A 20,242-nucleotide genomic window follows, 5' to 3' on the forward strand; every position below is an offset into this window, starting at 1 on the left:
TCTCTCTCTCTTTTTTTCTTTCTTCCCCCTTCTCCTTCGGCTGTGGGGTTTTACTTCCGGTTGCTGGCGCCAGTCAGCGAGAAAGTCGACATGTTCCCTGAGGCGACTGGGCTCCCCGTGGCTGGTTGTGGCCTGTGACCCTGAGGGGACAGGCGCGGGTTCCGAGGCCTGGAGCCCGGCGACGCGCCGTTGACCCCAGGCCCGCGCCCCGCCGTGCGGACGGCGTTCTCCTGAGGAGGGGCTGCCCGCGGAGGGCGGCCGGCGCCCAGTTCGGTGCACGTGTGCCGGTGGGCCGCGAGGGCCGGCAGGAAGGAGCGAACAGCCGGGAGCAGCATGGAAAGGAAGCTGGGCGGTGATCGCAAGTCCTCCGGGGCGGCGGCCGCGCCGAGCACAGGTACGCCCCCTCCCCACGTCCGGGCGCCCTGGTCGCGGATCCCGCTGGGGGATCCCGGCCCCCGGCCGAGCTCGCGGGGCTCGGCGTCGCGGGCGCGTCCTGGGCTGGTGGGTGAGGTAGCAGCGGGCGGTGTGGCCCCGAGCCCTGTGTGCTTGGCCGCTTTACGGGTGACTCGACCTTCTACAACCTGTGGCCAATGTCAGTGTCTCCGACATAGGGACCTTGATTGTGTTACAAGCTGGTACAGGGCCTCGAAATTCGTCTTGCCCCTTTCTAAGACCGAGAGTTCAGCGCGGCTTAAGCGTTTCGTTTGCGTCGCCTGTCGGGACAGCCTCATCCTCGGGAATAGGAAAATCAGTTCTTGGCTGGAGTTCCCCTCGTTGGGCTTGGACTGGCTAGGAGACCATTTCCTGGGGTTCTTTCTGAAGCCGGCTACTCACCTTGCTTTCTTTAGAAACTTCATGGCAGCGCGTGACATTTTCTTGTTAAAGTAGAAGAGGTCTGGCCGTAGCGAGGGTCATTTAGCAGCGAACTCTAGTAATGCGTAAGGAATGTTACAGTGGGTTGGTCGCACAGTGTCCGAAGGTGGCGCCGAGCAGCATTTCGTGGGAGAACGTCGCTGATGAACCTCAAAATTTGAAGAAGACAGTTTGAAAATTCTCAAGTTTCTCTTAATCATCACTTGTATATTTGAAATCCGTAAACTTAAATAAACTGCTCTTTTCTCCCTGTAAAATAAAATTAGCGTGGTTAGGTTATGAAAATGTATCCCAAACCTAAGTGTTGTTCGAGTACTGAGTATGGTATTGTAGTAACATCAGTGATCTCAGCGCCCTGTGTCCCCCTGAAAAAAGTATTAAGAGGCAAAAGGGTGTGTGTGAGATACTTAATATTCTAGGATGTGAAACTGGTGGTAATCCTACCTAGGAGATTTATAGAAAAGCAGATGTTTCTTAATAGTGTAAGAATACTCTTCTGTTGAAAAACTGCCTTGTAGAAATGGATAGCTGTAAACAATATTTCCAGAACTGTACATCAATAAATAACCCAGGCCAGAAAAAATAAAAGTTGGCAGTGTTTCTACACAGTTATTTTAAGGGGGCTGGCCGGTTAGCTTAGTTGGTTAGAGCGCAGCCTTGTAACAATTATTTTAAGGAAGAAAAGAGAATGTTTGAAATTTTGTGTTTTCTAACTAATTCTCTTTAAAAAGAGATATATCATGAGCATTTCCTGTAGACCAAACATAGTTGCTTAAATGAATTAAAATCTGCAAAGTGCCTAAAAATTTGCCTGAGACATAGTGTTAAATATAATATAATATCTGTTTAGTATAAATAAATAGAAATTGCACGTATTTATCAAATGAGTCTCATTCTTGTATTAGTGACAGTTATTTTCAAGATATCCCTATAACTAACAATACTGCAGTGATAATCTTTTTTGCTATTATAAACAGTACTTCAGGAGCTCATGATAGTATTTCTGTAGAGTTAAGGTCTTATGAAAATACTGGATAATAAAGCTGCTAAATTGCTCTCAAATGATTGTACGCTTTTATATCCACTCTCTCAAAAGTTGTGTTTTATCTCCCTGCTAGCCAGCACTGGATGGTAACAGTATTTTAAAAATATTTTACTCATCTTATTTTGTCATAACATCTCATTTTAATTTTTACCCTTCTTAGTAAATAACAGTATTAAACGTTTTTGGCCAGGTCGTACCCTTTGCTGGTGTTTTTATTGAATATGAACTCTCTTCTTTGACCCACCTGGCTATTACCGTACTGTTTTAATTACCATAGCTTTATAATACCAAGGTCAAGGGTTCAGATCCCTTTACCAGCCAGCCCCCAAAAATAAATAAACAAATAAGCTCAGGTTCTTCTTTTGCACTTTTCTTTCACATGAAATTAAGAACTATCTTTTTGAGTTCTATAGAAAACCTTGTCGGTATACTATTTATGATCACATTGAATTTATAGATTTATTTGAGAAGAGACATTCTTTTGAGTTTTTCCTTTTAGGATAATAGGTATGTCTCCCTGTTTCTTCTTTTAAAATTTTTTGTTGTGAAATATGCCATTAATATGTAGTGGGTTTTTTTTAAAAGCATATCTGTGTATCCAGAGTAATAGAACATTACAAGTAGCTTAGAAATCTTTTGTATCTATGTATCTTTTTATTTTATTTTAATTTATCAGTATACAGTGTAGTTGGTTTTCATGTCCCTTTACCAATTCCTCCTTTTCCCCCTTCCTCTCCCTCCTCCACAGCAATAAATCTTTTATTATCTACATAGTAAATATTCTCTTCTTGTCTCTAGTCTTTTCCTTTCCTTTTCACAGCTTCCCCAATAGAATTGCGAAACTTGTGGATTTTTGGTAAGTAAAAAGTGAAACAATAAATTTCTGGGACTGGTCTTTTGGAAGAGGTTGTAGAGTTATTGCTACTCTTTCAGTTTTTTCCATCATTATTGCTTTGTTCAAATATTTCTTCCATTTAGACCAATGTTGGTAAATGATATTTTTATAGTTTTCAAATTTATTGGCATAAATTGTATTGATAATTTATAATTTTAGAAATCTTTTCCCTGTATTTGTAGTTATATCCTCTTTGTTCCCATTTTTTCTTATTTATTTTTACTAAAAGATTACTTATTTTATTATTAGTCTTTTCAAAGAATCAACTTTTGCTGTTTTTGACTAACTCAATCGACTCTTCATTTTTGTTTTTAAATTGATTTTATCCTAAGAAATGTGTGTGGAGTGTATTGTCTGTTTTCCTTAATAAGACTTTAATAACATTCAATTGGAGAACAATCTCTTGCTAATATTCTATATAAAGATATACTACCCTCCTTGGCATGGTGAAATAGACCCTGTTTGATGCACGCCTCTCCCTCATTAGGAAAAGGAATATTCAAGACCCACAACTCCCACTTTGTCCAGTTGAGGCACCTACCTCATCCCTGTGGATATCCCCTATTTATCCCCTACCATTTGGGATGGTATAAGAGGGTACTTCAGAAAGATTATGGAAAAATAGAATTAAAAGATAATGTGAATCTTTCCATGAACTTTTTGAACTACCCTCGTGTATCTTGGGGTGGTAGCAATAAAAAATTATCTGTGTGTGTAGAGACCTACAATAGTTTAGGTCATCTTTTGAAATGTAGAAGTGCTTCCAAATGGACTTTGCAGTTCAAGTAATAGCAAGGGGTGCCTTAGTTTTTATTTCTTTTGTGCGTGATTATCTTGACTTCAGAAAATATTTACACTTCTGTACATGGCAAAACTTTTAAATGATTTTTTTAATTTCTATGAAAATTTCACATTTCTCATTCTGTAGTATTTTCTGCTTTAATTAGGGACGCTTTGTCATATGAGTGTTTTGTTTTGACTTAAAGGAAATATATTTCTATTTATTTTTTCTACTTTTTCTTCATTTAAAAAAACTATAGCTTGCTTCTACTTAGGGCTATGAGAGATCTTTTTTCCATAATGAAAAATAGCTTTTTTCCCCCCAGATTATATTCTTATTTAGAATTTCAGATAATATATAAATTTGCTTTAAAAAATTACCTGTATTTGACCCACTCAAAGATAATTTCATTTTTTATTATCTAAGTGTGGTGCTAGAAGCTCTCCTGCACACCGGGGGACTTTGATGAATAAGATAAACAGTGTCTACCTCTATGGACCTTACATTCTAGTGGGGAAGATAGACCTTCCCCCATTGCAAAAAAAAAAAAAAAGGAAATTGATGAAATAATTACATGTGTGATGAGTGCTTTAAAGAAAACACATATGCTAGGTGGGTTATCTGAGATTATGTGAGGGGATGACTTCTAGGTTTCACTAAAAGGAGCTCAGTCATGGGCAGAATGGGAGAAAAAGCACTCCAGTGAGAAATAACAGCATGCACAAAGGCCTCAGAAGAGGAAAGAGCTGGAAGTGAAAAGATGAGCATAGCTGGAATTTAGTAGTAAGTCAGGGGAAGGTGGAACTAAATTATACTTGTCCATGGTAGGGAGTGTATGTTGTGTTCTGAGAGCAACAAGAGGCTACCGAAGTGTTTAAGTAGACAAAGGGATCTGGAAAACTAATTGATTTTCATTAACTAAATATTTATTTGAAACCCTACTGTGTACCAGACACTATTCTGAGCACTGAGGATGCAGCATTGAAAAGGATAAAGTCCTTGTCTGTATTCATGAAGTGAATAATCTAATGGTGGGAGGATAATCAGATAAACAAGAAAGATATCAGATATTGACAAACGTTATGCTGTTATTTACACTGTAGTGTATATTCTTTGATACTTGATATATATATATGCATGCTTCTGTATGCATGCATACTTTTCCCTAAACAATTTATGGTAAGAAATTTTCTATGTTGTTAAATAAACAGCTTTTATTTTAGATTAAGTATGGTAAAAAAATAACATGCACATATGAAAAAAACACTGTACAGCAACAAAAATATACATACTATAAGGCATTTGCTGGGAAAGAATTATATAGTAACTTCTTTTGGCAGTGTGACATGTGGCTCTCATACCTCATGCCAGACCCCAACAGCCCCTTTGTGATTTTTTTACCCTGATTTATTAATGTGGTTAGGTCAGTAGGTACAAAGGGAGACTAGACACTGTGGCAAAGGTCATAAAGACAGAAAGGAAGTTTTATGATATGTATATTTTACCACAACTTTAACAATACAATAAACAAAAAAGATAGACATGAGAAAAGTAAATACAGATATTGTTTAAAAGTAAATTATAGATAAGGGTATATATAAAAGACAGCCAAGAGAGATCCAAAATACATAAAACTGGAGCCTCAAAGAAGAAAAACAAAACAATGCAATAGAACAAATATCTTAAAATATATATAATTCATGGTGTTTCTTTTTCCTTAAATAAAAAAAGATTTGAATGTATTGAAAGAACATATGTTCTAGGGAAAGCTGGCCCAGCATTGAGACATATCCTGGTAAAACTGTCAAAAGATCATATACTAAGGGAAGGAAAATCAGGTTGGGGCAGAACAACAGAAACATTCAACACTTTTAGAAAGCAGTAGAGGACTAGGAACGGCATGGAAGCTACTCAAGGAAAGAGTGAGCCAAGGATCTTTTTGTCCTTGGGGTATAAAGACTACTGACTGGTAGTTTTGAACATTTAGGTTTTCAAACCTTTTTTTACATGAGCCTTTCTTAAGGAAACATTTAGAACGTAAACACCACCTGATCTGTAAATAAGAAGGGAAACTTTAACCACTAAAATCTCAAGAATTGACTGGAAGGTATTATTAGAGATCATTGTCTTCCTAATTTTAAAGGGAGTACTTTAAAATTCCTAAATTATGTATGTAGGCTGTTTTCTAGATATCTGTTTATAAAGCAATATATTTACTACAAATTTTCTTTTTAGTCAGGAGTGGCTATTGAATGTTATGAAGTACTTTTTCTATATCAGGTCATAGGTTTTTCTTTAATCTTAGCGTGGTGAATTTCATGAATAAATTGTCTAATGTTAAACCTTCCTTGAATTCCTGGAACAAACCTTACTTGATCATGTTTTGTATTATGTATAATATATATTGCTAGTTTAGGTTTTATAATGTTTTTAAAGATTTTTTTGCATATATTTTTATTGGTGATATTGCCTTAGAATTTTTTTTTTTAAAGATGACTGGTAAGGGGATCTTAACCCTTGACTTGGTGTTGTCAGCACCATGCTCTCCCAAGTGAGCTAACTGGCCATCCCTATATGGGAATCCAAACCCATGGCCTTGGTGTTATCAGCACCACACTCTCCTGAGTGAGCCACAGGCTGGCCCAAATTTTTTTTATAATTGTCCCTTTCTGATTTTTCTGTGAAGTTTGTGCTAGAGTTCTAAAATAACTTCAGAAGATTTTTCTGTTTTTTGTTCTTGATGAAAAATTTTATGTGGGAAAACAACCTATAACAATTAAACAGCTATATCAGTTATTTAATATTCTGGTTTTCTATTTTTCTTAGATAGTTTTTGATAAATTTTTTTTTAAAGAAAATGTAATTTTATTAATATTCTTTTTTACATTCTATGATGTTGTTGCAGAGCAGTTGGGAGGAAGGGGGAGAGGGGAAAGAAAATGGGATGGAAGACAGAGGAAGAAGAAGAGGTGGGATTAAGGCCTGTGGCACTCCTCTCATTCCCACAGGGGAGACCAGGGGGCTTCCAGTGGTGGCTTGGTCATTGCTGCTGGGCTGGCTGTGGGTGTTGGGGGGTGTGGCTGAGGCCCCACCACCACCGTGGCTCAGGAGGCCTGGGGCACTTACTGTGGCAGCTCTGTAATTACCTCTGGGCTGCCTGCAGGTGTCGGAGGGGGCGTGGCCAAGGCCCGAAGCCCACGACTACCTCGGCTGGGAGAGCCTGGAGAGCTTCCTGTGGTGGCTTGGTGGTCGCTGCTGGGCTAGCTACACGTTTTGGGGGGCATGGCCAAAGTCCTCCTCCCCCACCTTTGGGATTGGTTGCGGGTGTTGGAAGGGCATTGCTGAGGCTCCCGGCCCTCCCCCCTTTCTGGCTAGGTAGCCCAGGGGACTTCCAGTCCTTCTAGGTGTTATAGGTGTTCTTTGGTGAAATGAGTGAGACCTTTACCAGTTAATATGAAACTTTGTCTCTGGTTGCAGATACTTTGTTTTTTCTTTCATTTCTATTTTGTATTATTTTGCTGTTCCCACCATTTAAACTCTGCTAGAACTTATTTGTACTTTGCTTACTTTTATAATGGGGGAGCTTCCTTTGAGAACCAGTACTTGAGCTCTTTGGTTGAGCTAATTTGCTGTTGTGCTGCTGATTCCCTAGGGAAGGCATTTTGTGCAGCTCAGGTTTTACTGGTTGACTTTATAGGTACTTCCAGCTCTCGAGATATCCGCTGCACTGGGAAACTCTGGTCTGGGCCTGAGTCTTTTCATTGAACTGCCCCCCCTGCAATTCTGTATTCCTGACCAGTCTCCTCTGAATGGTCCTTTGCTGATTGGGGGGCAGATCAGCTGTCCTTGCTGTGCCCCAGTGTTCTCCTGGTGGGCCTCTCTCCCCCACCACCCCTGCTGCAAACACTTCCCATGGGATGGGCCATGAGCCAGTCCCTTGCAATGACTCACCGGCCTCTGAGTGGCTCCTTTTTTTTTTAGCTATTGTGACTCCTTGCTCCTGTGTGGGTCCATAGGAACCCTATTAGTGGTCTGGCTGATCTGGGGGCCACCATGGCCCTCTTCTCCCCTCCCGCCTCCAAGTAACTTCATCTGAAGGGCACAGCTGCAGCTTTTGCCGGCTCCTGCTCCATGCATTCAGCAATTCCAGCCTGGACACAGCCGAGGCTCGAAATGGTCAGAGTGGTTTTTTTTCTTTCTCTCATCTCCCACATTTTACTGTGCCTTCTCCCACCTTTATGCACTCTGTAGGTCTCTCCTCCTCTTCCCCTGAGCTCTAGTGGCCCCAGCTTGGCTGTCTGTTGGGAAAATATAGGAAAATGGTCAGGGCCCCTCAGATGTTCAGAATCTTGCTGAGCATTTGATGTAAATATCCGCGTGCACCCAGGTGTTCCTTGGTTATTGTCTAATGTAATTGCGCACGTGCACCCAGGTGTCTTGGGTTATGGACTTAAGTATAAAGGATGAGTGGTTCTGATCCATGGTGCCCCCCATCCCCGGGATGGTCTTGTCTGTCAACGGCTCCCAGGATCTTTCCCAATTACCTAGCATGGACCTGCGTATGAGGGGTCTGGGAACACAGCCTGGCATGTGAGGGGTTTGTGACCCAGTCTGTACAATGTGTTTGAAGGGTCTGAGCTCTAGCTTTGCACTGTCGTTGCTTTTTTATAATTGTAAATTGGTTGATTTGTGGGAGAGAGTGACGCTGGGGACTGTCTATTCTGCCATCTTGACTGGAAGCCTCCAATAAATTATGTTATTTCTAGGAAATTCTCTCATTTTATCTATGATTTGAATTTTTGGTCTTAAAATTGTTTCTGTTACTCTTTCATGATTTATAGTATCTAGAAATCATAGAAATCACACTCCTTTTTATTCCCAGTGTTGTTCTACTGTGCTTTGTTTTGTCCTTGATTTGACTGGAGATATATCAGTATTTTTTTCTTCAAAGAATTAATCTTTTTTTCCCTGCTGTCAAGCTACACAAATAGGCCAGTTGTCAGGCTGAGGCAATAGCTAAGCTAAAGCCAAAAATGTTTCATTATTTTAGTTATACTAAGTTTCCATTTATATTGTCAGGGCTACCATACACCCTTCAAACCCATTGTACAGACTGGGTCACCAGACTCCTCACACACAGGTCCACAAGCGAGGTTATTGGGAAAGGTCTTAGGAGCCATTGGCAGACGATATGAGCTCGGTCCTTAGCAGCAGCAGCAGCAGCGGTGGTGGTAGCCTCTCGGGGGCACTGGCAGTAACAGCTTGCAGCAACAGCCTCCAGCAGCAGTAACGACCTCCCTGTGGCCCCCCCAGGGGCACCCTGGGGACAGGAGGGAAGGTGTGGGCACTGTGGATCAAAGCCATTCATCCTTTATACTTAAGTCGTATGGACACCTGGGTGCACATGCATATTTACAGCAAATGTTTGGCAAGATTCTGAACATCTGAGGGGCCCTGACCATTTTTCTTTATCTTCCCAACACCTACTCCTGTGCTTTTTTTCTTCTGCTTAATTAATATCTGATCTCCTCTCTTTATTTCCTTTCCTTATCTTCTTTGGATTTACTCTGTTGTTCTGTTTTCTAAGTTCTTGAGTTGACTCTTTAGCCTGTGGATTTTTAAGTGTTTTTCTTCTCTGATATGTGTGTTTAAAACTAGCCATTTCCTTGTAGATATTTTATTTTATTTTAAAGATGACAGGTAAGGCGATCTTAACCCTTGACTTGGTGTTCTCAGTACCACGCTCTCCCAAGTGAGCTAACCGGCCATCCCTAGCCAGGGATCTGAACCCGTGGCCTTGGTGTTATCAGTACCACACTCTCCCAAGTGAGCCACAGGCCAGCCTTTCCTTGTAGATATTTTAGATGTATCTAACATAGATGGTGTTACATTGTGATTAAGTTCATACTATTTTAAATTTTATTGTAATATATTCTTATATTACTAATGGATTTTTTTTTTTTTTTTGGTAGCTGGCCAGTATAAGGCTGCACTCTAACCAGCTGAGCTAATTGGCCAGCCTACTTATGAATAATTTATAAGTAGGGTTTTTGTTTTTTAAATTTTCAAACATGCAGCTCTTGTGAGTAACGTTTAAGTATATAGTTTTACTTGATTTTGGTTAGCGATTGCTTTTGTACGTTAGCAATTTTTATTTAGTCTGTAGGAATTTCCCTTATGGCAAATACGTAATCAGTAGGGTTTCGTTTTAGTTTGGTTTTGGGTTTTTTTGCTCAACTTTATTGAGGTACAATTTTCATACAATAAAATGAATACATTTTAAGTATGTAGTTCAATGAATTTTGGTAAATGTATACACCATGTAACCACCACACCAATAAAAATATAGGCTGTTTTCATTATTCCAAAAGTTTCCCTTATGCTTATCCCACTTGCAGTCAACTTCCCTATCCCTACCACCTGCCCCAAGCAGCCACTCACAGGGTTTTTATCACTGTAGGTTAATTTTGCTTGTTCTAGAGCTTCATATATCTGGAGTCCTATAGTGAGTACTCTTCTGTCTGAGTTCTTTTGCCCAGTTTGGTTTTGAGGTTCATTCATGTATCAGTAGTTTTTCTCTATTGCTGAGCAATATTATGTTGTATTAATATACCATATTTTGTTTATCCATTCATCCACTGATGAATATTAGTTTCAGGCTACTATGAATAATGCTGCTCTGAACATTCATGTGCATATCTTTTTGTGGATATATTTCATTTCTCTTGGGTAAATAGGAATAGAATTGCTGGGTTATATGGTAATTGTATGTTTATCTTTGTAAAAAACTGACAAATTCTTTTCCCAATTGACTATGTAACTTTATATTTCTACCAGGAATGTAAGACCATTCAGTTGCTCCTCATCCTTGTCAATACTTGGTATTTTCATTCTTTTTAATTTTAGCCATTTTGGTTAGTTAGTAGTAATATTATGATTTTAATTAGCACTTTCCTAGTAACTAATGATGTTGACCATATATCCATGTGTTTAGTTGCAATTAGTATTCTTTTGTGAAATGTGTCTGAGTTCTGTATATATTCTAGACAGAAGTCCTTTGCAAATATTTTTTCATAGTGATGCCTTTAGAAGATGAGAAGTTTTTAATTTTCATAAAGTTTGAATGTATCTGTTTTTCTTTTATGGTAACTAATTTTTGTGCCCTATGAAAACTTTACATAACCCATAAGCAAGATTTTTTTCCTTTTTTTTTTTTTTTTTTGTAGAAGCTTTATACTTTGAGCTTTTATGTTTAGGTCTGTGATTAATTTGCAGTTAAATTTTATGGTTTGAGGTAGAGGTTTGTGGTTCATGTTTGTTCCTGTTTCAGTTGTTCTAGCACCATTTGTTGTAAAGATTTTTTTTTCTTTATTGAATTAGATTGGCAGTGTTGCTGAAAATTAGTATCTGGACTCTATACTGTTACTTTGATCTGTATGTATTATCTTTACATCAATACCATATGTCTTGATTACTTTAGCATTGTAATAATTCTTCAAATCAAGTAGTGAGTACTTCAACTTTGTTCTTTTTACAATTGTTTTGGCTATTCTAAATCCTTTGAATTCCCATGTAAGTTTTAGAATCATATCATCAGTTTCTGCAAATTGGCATCCTTCAATTCCCCAGCAAGGTCACAAAACTAGGCAGTCGTATCAGAGAGCACAAGTCCAGATTCAAGCTGGAGGACTTAATGCTCCATGAAGGATGTCTCCACAAAAAAGGAAACTTCTCAAAACACACAAACAAAAAAACCTTGATCTGTCTCTATCCAGAGGATATTTTTAGTTCTCTAACTGAAATTTAAGGAAGCAATTTTAAATTCAGAAAAAACAAAACATGGCATAAGAAAGGAATTTGACTACCCAGTATGGCTCAGCCATGACAATACGTACGGTTAAGTATGTACGACTCATGACATTGAGTACCAATTTAACAAAAGTAGTGATATACTGTGAGAGGATGAGACGGAGAAGTGTGAGGGTTTTCGTGGGGCATGAGGGGGGTGTCATTAAAGTTATGTCTAGAATTTATACAACTATTTTATTGAGAAACATTGAGTTATACCAGAAGATACAGTTTAAGTTGAAGGTGTTTGGCAGATTGTTGTCTGGCACAAAGTGAGCACCCAACAAATGTTAGCCATTGTTGTCATTAATAATAGTAGTAGCTTCCTTGCTAATAAATGCTTAGTAGGATAAATGTCTCTATGCATGGCAACACATAAAAATGGGATTTGGATAACTTATCTAGTGCCAATGAACAATGCCTTGAGCATAACAAGCCTTCAGTAAAGCAGTTTGTATAGTCACCGACAGTGTTAGAAGTGAAAGGATCCTTTGAAAGGTTAATTACAACTAAATGAGGCCTTGGAATGTATAAATAACTTAATCAACTACATCAGTTAGTGTGCTTTCAGTTGCTAATAAAAGTTGTTTAAACAATAAGGAACATTTATTATTTCATGTATCAAAAAGTCCAGAGATAGGGCAGCTCCAGGTTATTTGATTGAACAATTCAAGGGTTTTGTCGAGGATCTAGATTCTTTCTATCGGTTCTGTTCTGTTCCATCGTCAGTGTGTTTGCTGATCAGTCCTATCTTGGTTGCATGGAGTTCCTAACAGTGTATCTTAAGGCAAAGTCCTAAGGCTAGTAGGAGGATGCAGAGAACATACATCTTTTCCTCTCCTCCTTTTTTAAAAAAAGCTTCCCAGAATTCTCTCTGTAGATGTCCATTCACATCTCATTGGCCAGAATTGAGTCACATGTTTATTCTTAAAACAATCACTAGCCAAGGGGAGTGGAATTAACATAATGAATTTAGAGTAATTCATACACACACACACACACCTACCTGTCCCCAAGCCTCTCCTGAAGAATGGAATCACGTGATACCAAAACAAAATTGTGGTTTTGGAGAAAAATGAAGGAAAGGGTGAACTATTTTGGGGAAGGTAGTTCACAATATTGTCATGATGGTCTCAGAACAAGTTAATGGTAGAGCCTGCACTAGAATCATGGTTTCCTGGTTCCCAATTTAACTCCCCTCCTTGAGATAAATAACCTATTTGCTTAATGAATTAATATCAATACAGCTACTTTTTCTAAAGAATCTTGAATATATCCACACAATTCTACCTCAAATTCTTTTTGAAAAAAAGCCATGCTATAAAACTATACTACTGTTTTTTGTAAATCATATCGAAATCCTCAACTAATCATTGTTTAGAACACAGTAATGTAAGGCTCATTATAAAAACTCTTCTTCCCTTAATCAGTCATATTAAACTACTTACAGTTCTCTTAGTGTATTTTGTTTATAACTCCGTGCATTTGCTCATACTGTTCTTGTGAAGGTACTTCAGAAAGTTCATGGGAAGATTTGTATTATCTTTTAATCCTATTTTTCCACAACTTTTTGAAATATCCTAGTACTATCTAGAAAACATACACACTAATCCCCTTTTTTGGCTTCCTTATCATTTGACTGACTACTTAGGTTTCAAGTATCAATGCTTGTATGAAACCTTTCTTGAATATCTCTATCTCCATAAAATCGTGCATCTACTTTATCATGTTCTAGATACTTCCCCACATTTATATGCTGATATATTTGCAGATTTGTCTTCCTTTTCTAGTCTGGGCTCTTTCATTGTAGAGCCTGTTTCTCTACATTGCTGTTTCTCATTTGTCTTGATAAATCCAAGGTATAGCATAGTATTAAATACATAATAGTCACTACTAATAGTATTAATTGATATACTACTCATTTGGGGGTAGGGAGAAATCTTTTTAAATTGTAATCTACTTGATTTTATTTTTAACCAGTGGATTAAAGATGTGGTTCTATGATCTCTACTTTTCATTTTGAAAGATTTTTTTTTCAGTGAGGAAAAATGTTTCATATAAACATTATTTATGTGTACAAATTTTTCTTCAGAAGTTAAAGACTCTTGGAGGCAAAACATTTCAGACTATGTGTGCTATTACTTATAGAGCAAATTTGGGACTTGTCAAAGAAGGTACATAAACATTACAGAATCATTCCTAATGTAAAGTAGATACTCACTAAAAATTTATATAATAGATATTCTGTAAATAGAATTATTCACGTTGTGATTTCTTTTTTTCTTTTTTTCTTTTAGCATTTATGACATTAACAAAGAACAGGACTATGTCACAAATTCTGGGGGTACACTTGGTGAAAATGAACTAAGATCATCCTCCCAATTACATTCTCTCTCAGAGAAGATCAAGACAGGGTTCATATCAGAAAAGAGTGGGTATTAAACTAAGCATTATAAATTATTACTAATGAATCCAAACTACAATGATAAATAATTTTTTAGTTTTAATTTAGATCATGTAAAACAAGAGAGCTTTTTAAAATTATAATTTCCAGTAGCTGCAATTTTTTTTTATAATCACTAGTCCAAAATTGATAGGTGATGAAGTTTTCAAATTGTATAATAAAAGATATATTCCTCTATTTGTATTTCTTTGAAATTATGATTTATTCTTTATTTTGAATTGAGATATTTTAAATGGTGGACATAATACATGCTTACGTTAAGAAAAACCTGGGCTGTCTGTTAGCTCATTTGGTTAGAGTGCGGTGTTAAAACAGCAAAGTCAGTGGTTTGGATTCCCATACCAGCCAGCCACCCAAAAAGAAAGAAAAACCTAAATTGTAGTAATATGTACAAGGTAAGAAATTTAAGTTCCCCTTTTATCCACTTCCCAGTCTCAGTATTCATTCGTTTAGCTATTATTAACAGTTTGGTTTCCCATCCTTCTAGGTTTTCTTCTGTACACTTTCAAACACATAATTTTATATTTTATTTTATTTTTTTAACCAACATGACATTATATAATATATGTTGTTTACTCGGTAGTGAATAATAGATATCCTTATACATCAATATATAGAGATTTACCTTGTTTTCATTTAATAGTTGCAAAGTGTTCCCTGTTGATGGCAACTTAGTTTTCTCCAGTGTTTTTGCTATTATAGATGCTAATGCATGGAACATCCGTGTGTTCACACGTGTGCTAGTTTTTCTTGAGAATAGATTCCTAGAAATGTAATGATTATTGGGTATGCACATTTGAGTTTTTTTCTTTTAGGTCCTGCCAACTTGTAGTCTAAAATATGTTCTAAACCAGCTATTTTTTAATATCTTAAAAGTAAAGGTAATACATTTTAGGATTAAGTGGTTAAGGAATGGACTGTTCCTTCAACAACTTTGAGAGAACAACTGTTCTTTAAGAACTTCAAATGGGGCCAAGCCCGTGGCGCACTCGGGAGGGTGCGGCGCTGGGAGCGCGGCGACGCTCCCGCCGTGGGTTCGGATCCTATATAGGAATGGCCGGTGCACTCACTGGCTGAGTGCTGGTCACGAAAAAGACAAAAAAAAAAAAAAAAAAAAGAACTTCAAATGGCTTACTTAGACTAGATAAAATATGTAAGCATTGTTAGTATTAACAGATATAAGTTGCAATCCTTTTGTAGGAAGATGTTCAGTGGCTAGATATTGTTAGAATTAGAATTATTGTGACACCTAAGTTGTTGATGTTAGTTTATTTCATCATCTGCCTTCAGACCAGATGTTTGTAAAACAGAGAACAGGTACCTGTGGCATAGCTTCAGAAATTGATTTGTAATTTTTCCAATTCCTATTAGAAGTTGAAAAGAGAAAGAAGTGTTCAAAAACAGATTTGCTCAGTATCTCTATGATGGATTTTGAAAAAGGGGGAAGGTTATTGCAGGGCACTTTGGCTAAATCCAACCTGTATAAACATTTAAGACTGAACACATAAACAGCAGAGAAATGGGCCAAAAGCCAGGTGTTCTATTGGAAAACTTAGTTTCCAGGGCCATTGTGATAGAACTTAACCTTTCTCCACATTCTGTTTATTGATCACTTAAGCCCTAAGGGATACACTTAATAGTTTACAGACAGATACTTTTCAAGTTACCTTCTTAGATATTGTTTTAGGTTTCTTTGAATAGCCCCCTTTTCATTTTCTTTATATTCTGATAACCTTGAATGTTTAAACAATGCAAGAGCATTGCCCAGCAAAAGTGAGGCCATTCGTTTATTGGAGGAAAATGAAGAAGAACACCTGTTAAAAGATGGAGGCATTCTTGCTCTCCAGGATGTAGACTGTCAGCAGAAATGCAAAAAGACTGGGTCAGCAAAACTTCGCAAAGCTTAATCACAAACGAAAGACTTCCTATTGAGTTGCCTTGGAAACGGGGAGGTATGGGAGGGGTTTATAACTGGCTAAAACATATATAAGACATGCTTTTATCCGATAAAGTTGCTTAGTGTGTGCGCTAAGCCCCAGAATTTTGTGTCTCGTCTGTGGTTGACTACCTCCCCAGGTAGCAGCCCCTAGCTCAAGGTGTGCTTTGAGCAACTCACCGTATTTCACTCTCTTGGCAGGGCTGCATGTGGCCCTGCTCCCTGAGGGACTCCTGGCAGAGGCTACATGTAGTCCTGCCTCCTGAGACCCCCAGGACCAAGAGAAAGGTGCAGTTTATGAAGTGTTCGTATTGTTTGGTGCACTAATTAGACTCCTAAATGAAAGTATAAAAGAAGAGAGCGTGTCGAATAATTTTCTGGATAAAATTCTCATGCATCTCCTCACTTACAGACCAGGAAACTTGTACTTTCTTGAGAGTAATTAAGGTCATTAATATGGAGTCATGAAAGATACGAGATTAGCTATGGTTTCCAACAACTTTGCTTTTGACGTGCTTTTCCTTCTGTTAACTATAACATTATTACTTTTATAGATTTGCTATTGTTTGGAGAATGCTGACCTTAAGGAGAAGCATTTTTAACCATAAATAAATAGTTTTGGAAGGAAAAATATATAAGTACAAAGTAGTTAACTCATTTGCTACTTGTTCTTCCTTGTTTGCTTTTAATCATTAGCTTTATTGAGAACAGTATTCCCCACACTGGTGTTAAAGTATTCTCTGACCACATGTATTTGGGAATTACTGTGTTAAAATTAAATGGTTTTGTTATTTTTTTAATTGCACCATCTCTCACAGTTTTTTATTTATTATTGTGCATTATGATGATCAAAAATGGGGATGTGTTTAGTATTCAGTACCTCCCAAACTTAAAATCTGTGCCTACCTGTTAATGTCTTGTTTTTTACTTTTATTTCTTTCACTGTGAACATGTTTGTCAAATATTGAACTCAGAGTATATACATACTAAGATTTTTTAAAAATTATCTTGCTTTTTAAAAAATATTAAACATAAAGTTTCCAAAATTATAATTTCTAAAGGATTCTTGGTTTTTGTTTGTGTTAGCAATGCAGATCATTTGTAAGATGAATTTGAAAATGCACATAAAAAAAGAAAATGCAGTCTTCTCCTTTGTTTTCAGTAATACATCTTAAAAAGGTATCATTGTAACTATTATCCCTGGTTTGCTCTTTGAATCTATTCAGAATTTCCAAGTTTTTTCCAGCACTGATACTGAAGGAAGAAGTGAGACTGAGCAGAAGTAAAACTTAGAATAAGTAAATAGATCAGGAGCACCAACTGTAGAATTTTCCTAAACTTTTCATCCTTTTTTCTTTTCTTCCTTCCTATTTGCAATCTTTCATTTTGATACTGGGAAGCTTATTAGAGGATTTTTTAAATATCTTGATAATTAAAGTATTAGGACTGTTTCATTCAAATTAAGTTTGCTGAAATATTTGTTTTCTGTAATAGTCTAGTTTTTGTTATTTATGTTACTCATAAGTTAATTTTAATTAAAGTGCTTTTTTCTCTAACTTGTGAACTTTAATGCAGTTGGCAGAGTTTTGATAAAAGTAGGAAGCCATATTAATGTACTTATTTATGTTAGATGATCAAAACTTTGTGTTATATAATTCATTTCATTTTCATTATTTATAATAGGGATGTAAACCTCCCCCACCTTGACTGAAAAAGAGAATAGAAAGAGTACAACAGTTCAAATGGTTAAATATTACGAGCATTCATTAGGGTCAGTTCTTCCTGAAGTGAAGACTTGTAAAATCAAAAGCACAAAAGGTCGTCAGCCAAGAGAATTACTGATCCAATCAGTAATTCTCAGTTAGAAAACATGCCTCTCATGGGAGGAGCATATCACAATCTCTGGCGTAGCACATGGGTGTGGTTTGAAAAAAATCACTCTTTAAAAAATGTAATATAGTTTTACTTTGTAAAATGAAAAAAAATTTTATAATCCAGCTCATAGAAAGTAAAATTTAATAGACCTCTCTTGGCTGGTGAGGAAACTGCAGAGACACAATGATTTCCATTGTGTTTGGTAAGTGGGCAATAGTGGGCCCCTTAAAAGGAATCTAACAGACTTGGGGATTTGATGAGAAGATGGAAAACCTACCTTTATCAGAATGTGGCGTAGGTTTTAAAAAATTAAAGGATGAGAAACACTGGTTTTAGAGATTGCTTACCACAACCTTGACAATACAGTTGTATCTGCTTTTGACCTACTGCGGTTATAGTGCACAGCTTCAAACCAAAAGACATAAGGGATCTGACAGTGCATATTTTAGCTCCTGTAATTAAAAGTAATTCACCCTCAGTTGTAATTTAGGTTATTTCCTTCACATAAGAGGTCTTTTTATACTTGTTATGATAGTTCAGATACGGTAGCCCCAACACTTCATGAGTTTCTTAGTTATACAGGCAGGGAATAGGTGATGCTTTTGAGTGGTATTCAGTGTGCCCCTTTTAACCCCATCCTTTGGTTGTCTAAAACAGCTGCATTATTTTTGTTTGTGTTTTACAGTTTTTGAGACAGTGTCCTTGAGTTCAGACTCTCTCTTCCAGAGGGCAGTTTCACTTCTCCATTCTTCTTACTTGGACTCTGCATCTGAGCATGGTTTTCAGTACAGTCAAGTGACTTTGGTGAAAAATGACATTTTCTTAAATGAGGTGAGGTACTTGGTACACACTGTGTCTGTGTGATGGTTTTGTTTTAGTTTTAAAAGAAATAGATCGATCGTTTTTGTTATGTAAGCCTGGTACTTTTTAGCTTTCATTTTTCAGACGAAATCATTCGTCCTTGGAAATAGTCACTTGGAAAGTAATATGTTCTAGGGAATAGAAAAATATATTCAATTAGTCTTTTAGCAGGAGGAATTCAGGTGATATATTTTTTTAAAATTAATTTGCAAGACAAAGAGCATGTTTATAGCATTTGGTTATTCTCTCTTTATGCAGTATAAAACTTTTTACCAACAAAAAAAAGCAAGTAACTATACTCAGGAAGAACTTCAAGAAACTTATGGGTTTCTTCTGTTTGAAACTGAAAATCAGGTAAGGGAATTAGGTTGTAGAAAATTTATTTTGTGATATTAATATTATAAAATTAATGGTATCATTAGTCTTAAATATTGATGGTTCATTTCTATAAGATTTGTAAGATTAATAGTTCATTAGAACTATTTTTTTTTTTTTACTTAGTTTAGTGGCAGCATAAATGGCAGTGAAAGCTAATCATGAAAAAGATTTGATTTCTACAACTTTTCATACTTTCCGTCTAGTTTTAAATACATTTGTAAACTTGTGGTGAGATTTGGATTAATACAGGTTTCTTCAGTGTCAGTAATGCCCTTTAATGGAGTGAGTGGATATTTTTCCATTCTGGTTCATTGTTTATATAGATATTTTCTGTTCCCTGTGGAGGTTTTTCAAGTTGAAGTTACATGGTTTGGGGGATAAGATGAACACTTTCAGCATTCTAGTTAATTGGAATTGTTTCATACCTTTATTTGAAGATCAACTATTCATATTGTTTCCTATACCTAAATTATGGGAGAAGGAAACTACTTTGTACAGGGCATGTCTCCAAAGATGTGTATGGTTTCGTGGATACAGTTTAAGCAATGCTAGAGATATATTGTCAAAACTTAAAATAATTCAAAGGTAATACTTTGGTTGGGTTGATGGTTTATAAAGAATAAGAGCAGATTTGCCTGAAGAATAATTAGCACTAACATATAAGGATTATATAGTAATATCAGAAGAGCTTATCCCTTTTTAACTTAATCATCTAAATGCAGATAAGACACACTATGGATTCATACTAAAAATGACTTTTAGAGATAAGACATTTTCAAATTTAATGGTTCTAAAGCTATAATTGGAAAAGAAATCTTCACGAGAGGACTTATAAATGACATCATTTAATTTGGTTTTGCCAGTGACATTTTTGTTAATAGAAATGGTAAGATTTTACGAAAAACTTTGGACTGTTCATCAAAACAGGATTGCTTTAGGGCTGGCCCGTGGCTCACTTAGGAGAGTGTGGTGCTGATAACACCAAGGCCACAGGTTCGGATCCCTATATAGGGATGGCCGGTTAGCTCCCTTGGGAGAGCGTGGTGCTGACAACACCAAGTCAGGGGTTAAGATCCCCTTGCCAGTCATCTTTTGAAAAAAAAAAAAAAAAAAAAGGAAGAAAGAAAGAAAAAAAATGATTGTTTTACATAAGCTTGCTTTTTGCCATGAATCATACAGTGAACAGATTCTATATTTAAAGTTTATAGACTATAGCATTATTTCATTCTCTCTCCAAAGACTAGTAATGATAAGCAAAGTATAACTTTTTCTTAAAGGCAAAATTG

At 36.8% G+C, this 20,242-nt stretch overlaps 1 protein-coding gene across 1 annotated transcript in view; it reads left to right on the forward strand.

Annotated features, from left to right (window-relative positions):
- Nucleotides 1-309: 309 nt before the first annotated feature.
- Nucleotides 310-20,242, forward strand: part of TASOR2 (transcription activation suppressor family member 2) — a 69,682-nt gene continuing 49,749 nt past the window's right edge. Inside the window, exon 1 of the mRNA XM_063098851.1 lies at nt 310-394. The gene's annotated coding sequence lies outside the window, so the exon portion shown is untranslated. The remainder of the gene's footprint in view (nt 395-20,242) is intronic.

Source organism: Cynocephalus volans, chromosome 6, assembly GCF_027409185.1.
Source record: "Cynocephalus volans isolate mCynVol1 chromosome 6, mCynVol1.pri, whole genome shotgun sequence".
In the NCBI taxonomy this organism is placed as follows: domain Eukaryota; kingdom Metazoa; phylum Chordata; class Mammalia; order Dermoptera; family Cynocephalidae; genus Cynocephalus; species Cynocephalus volans.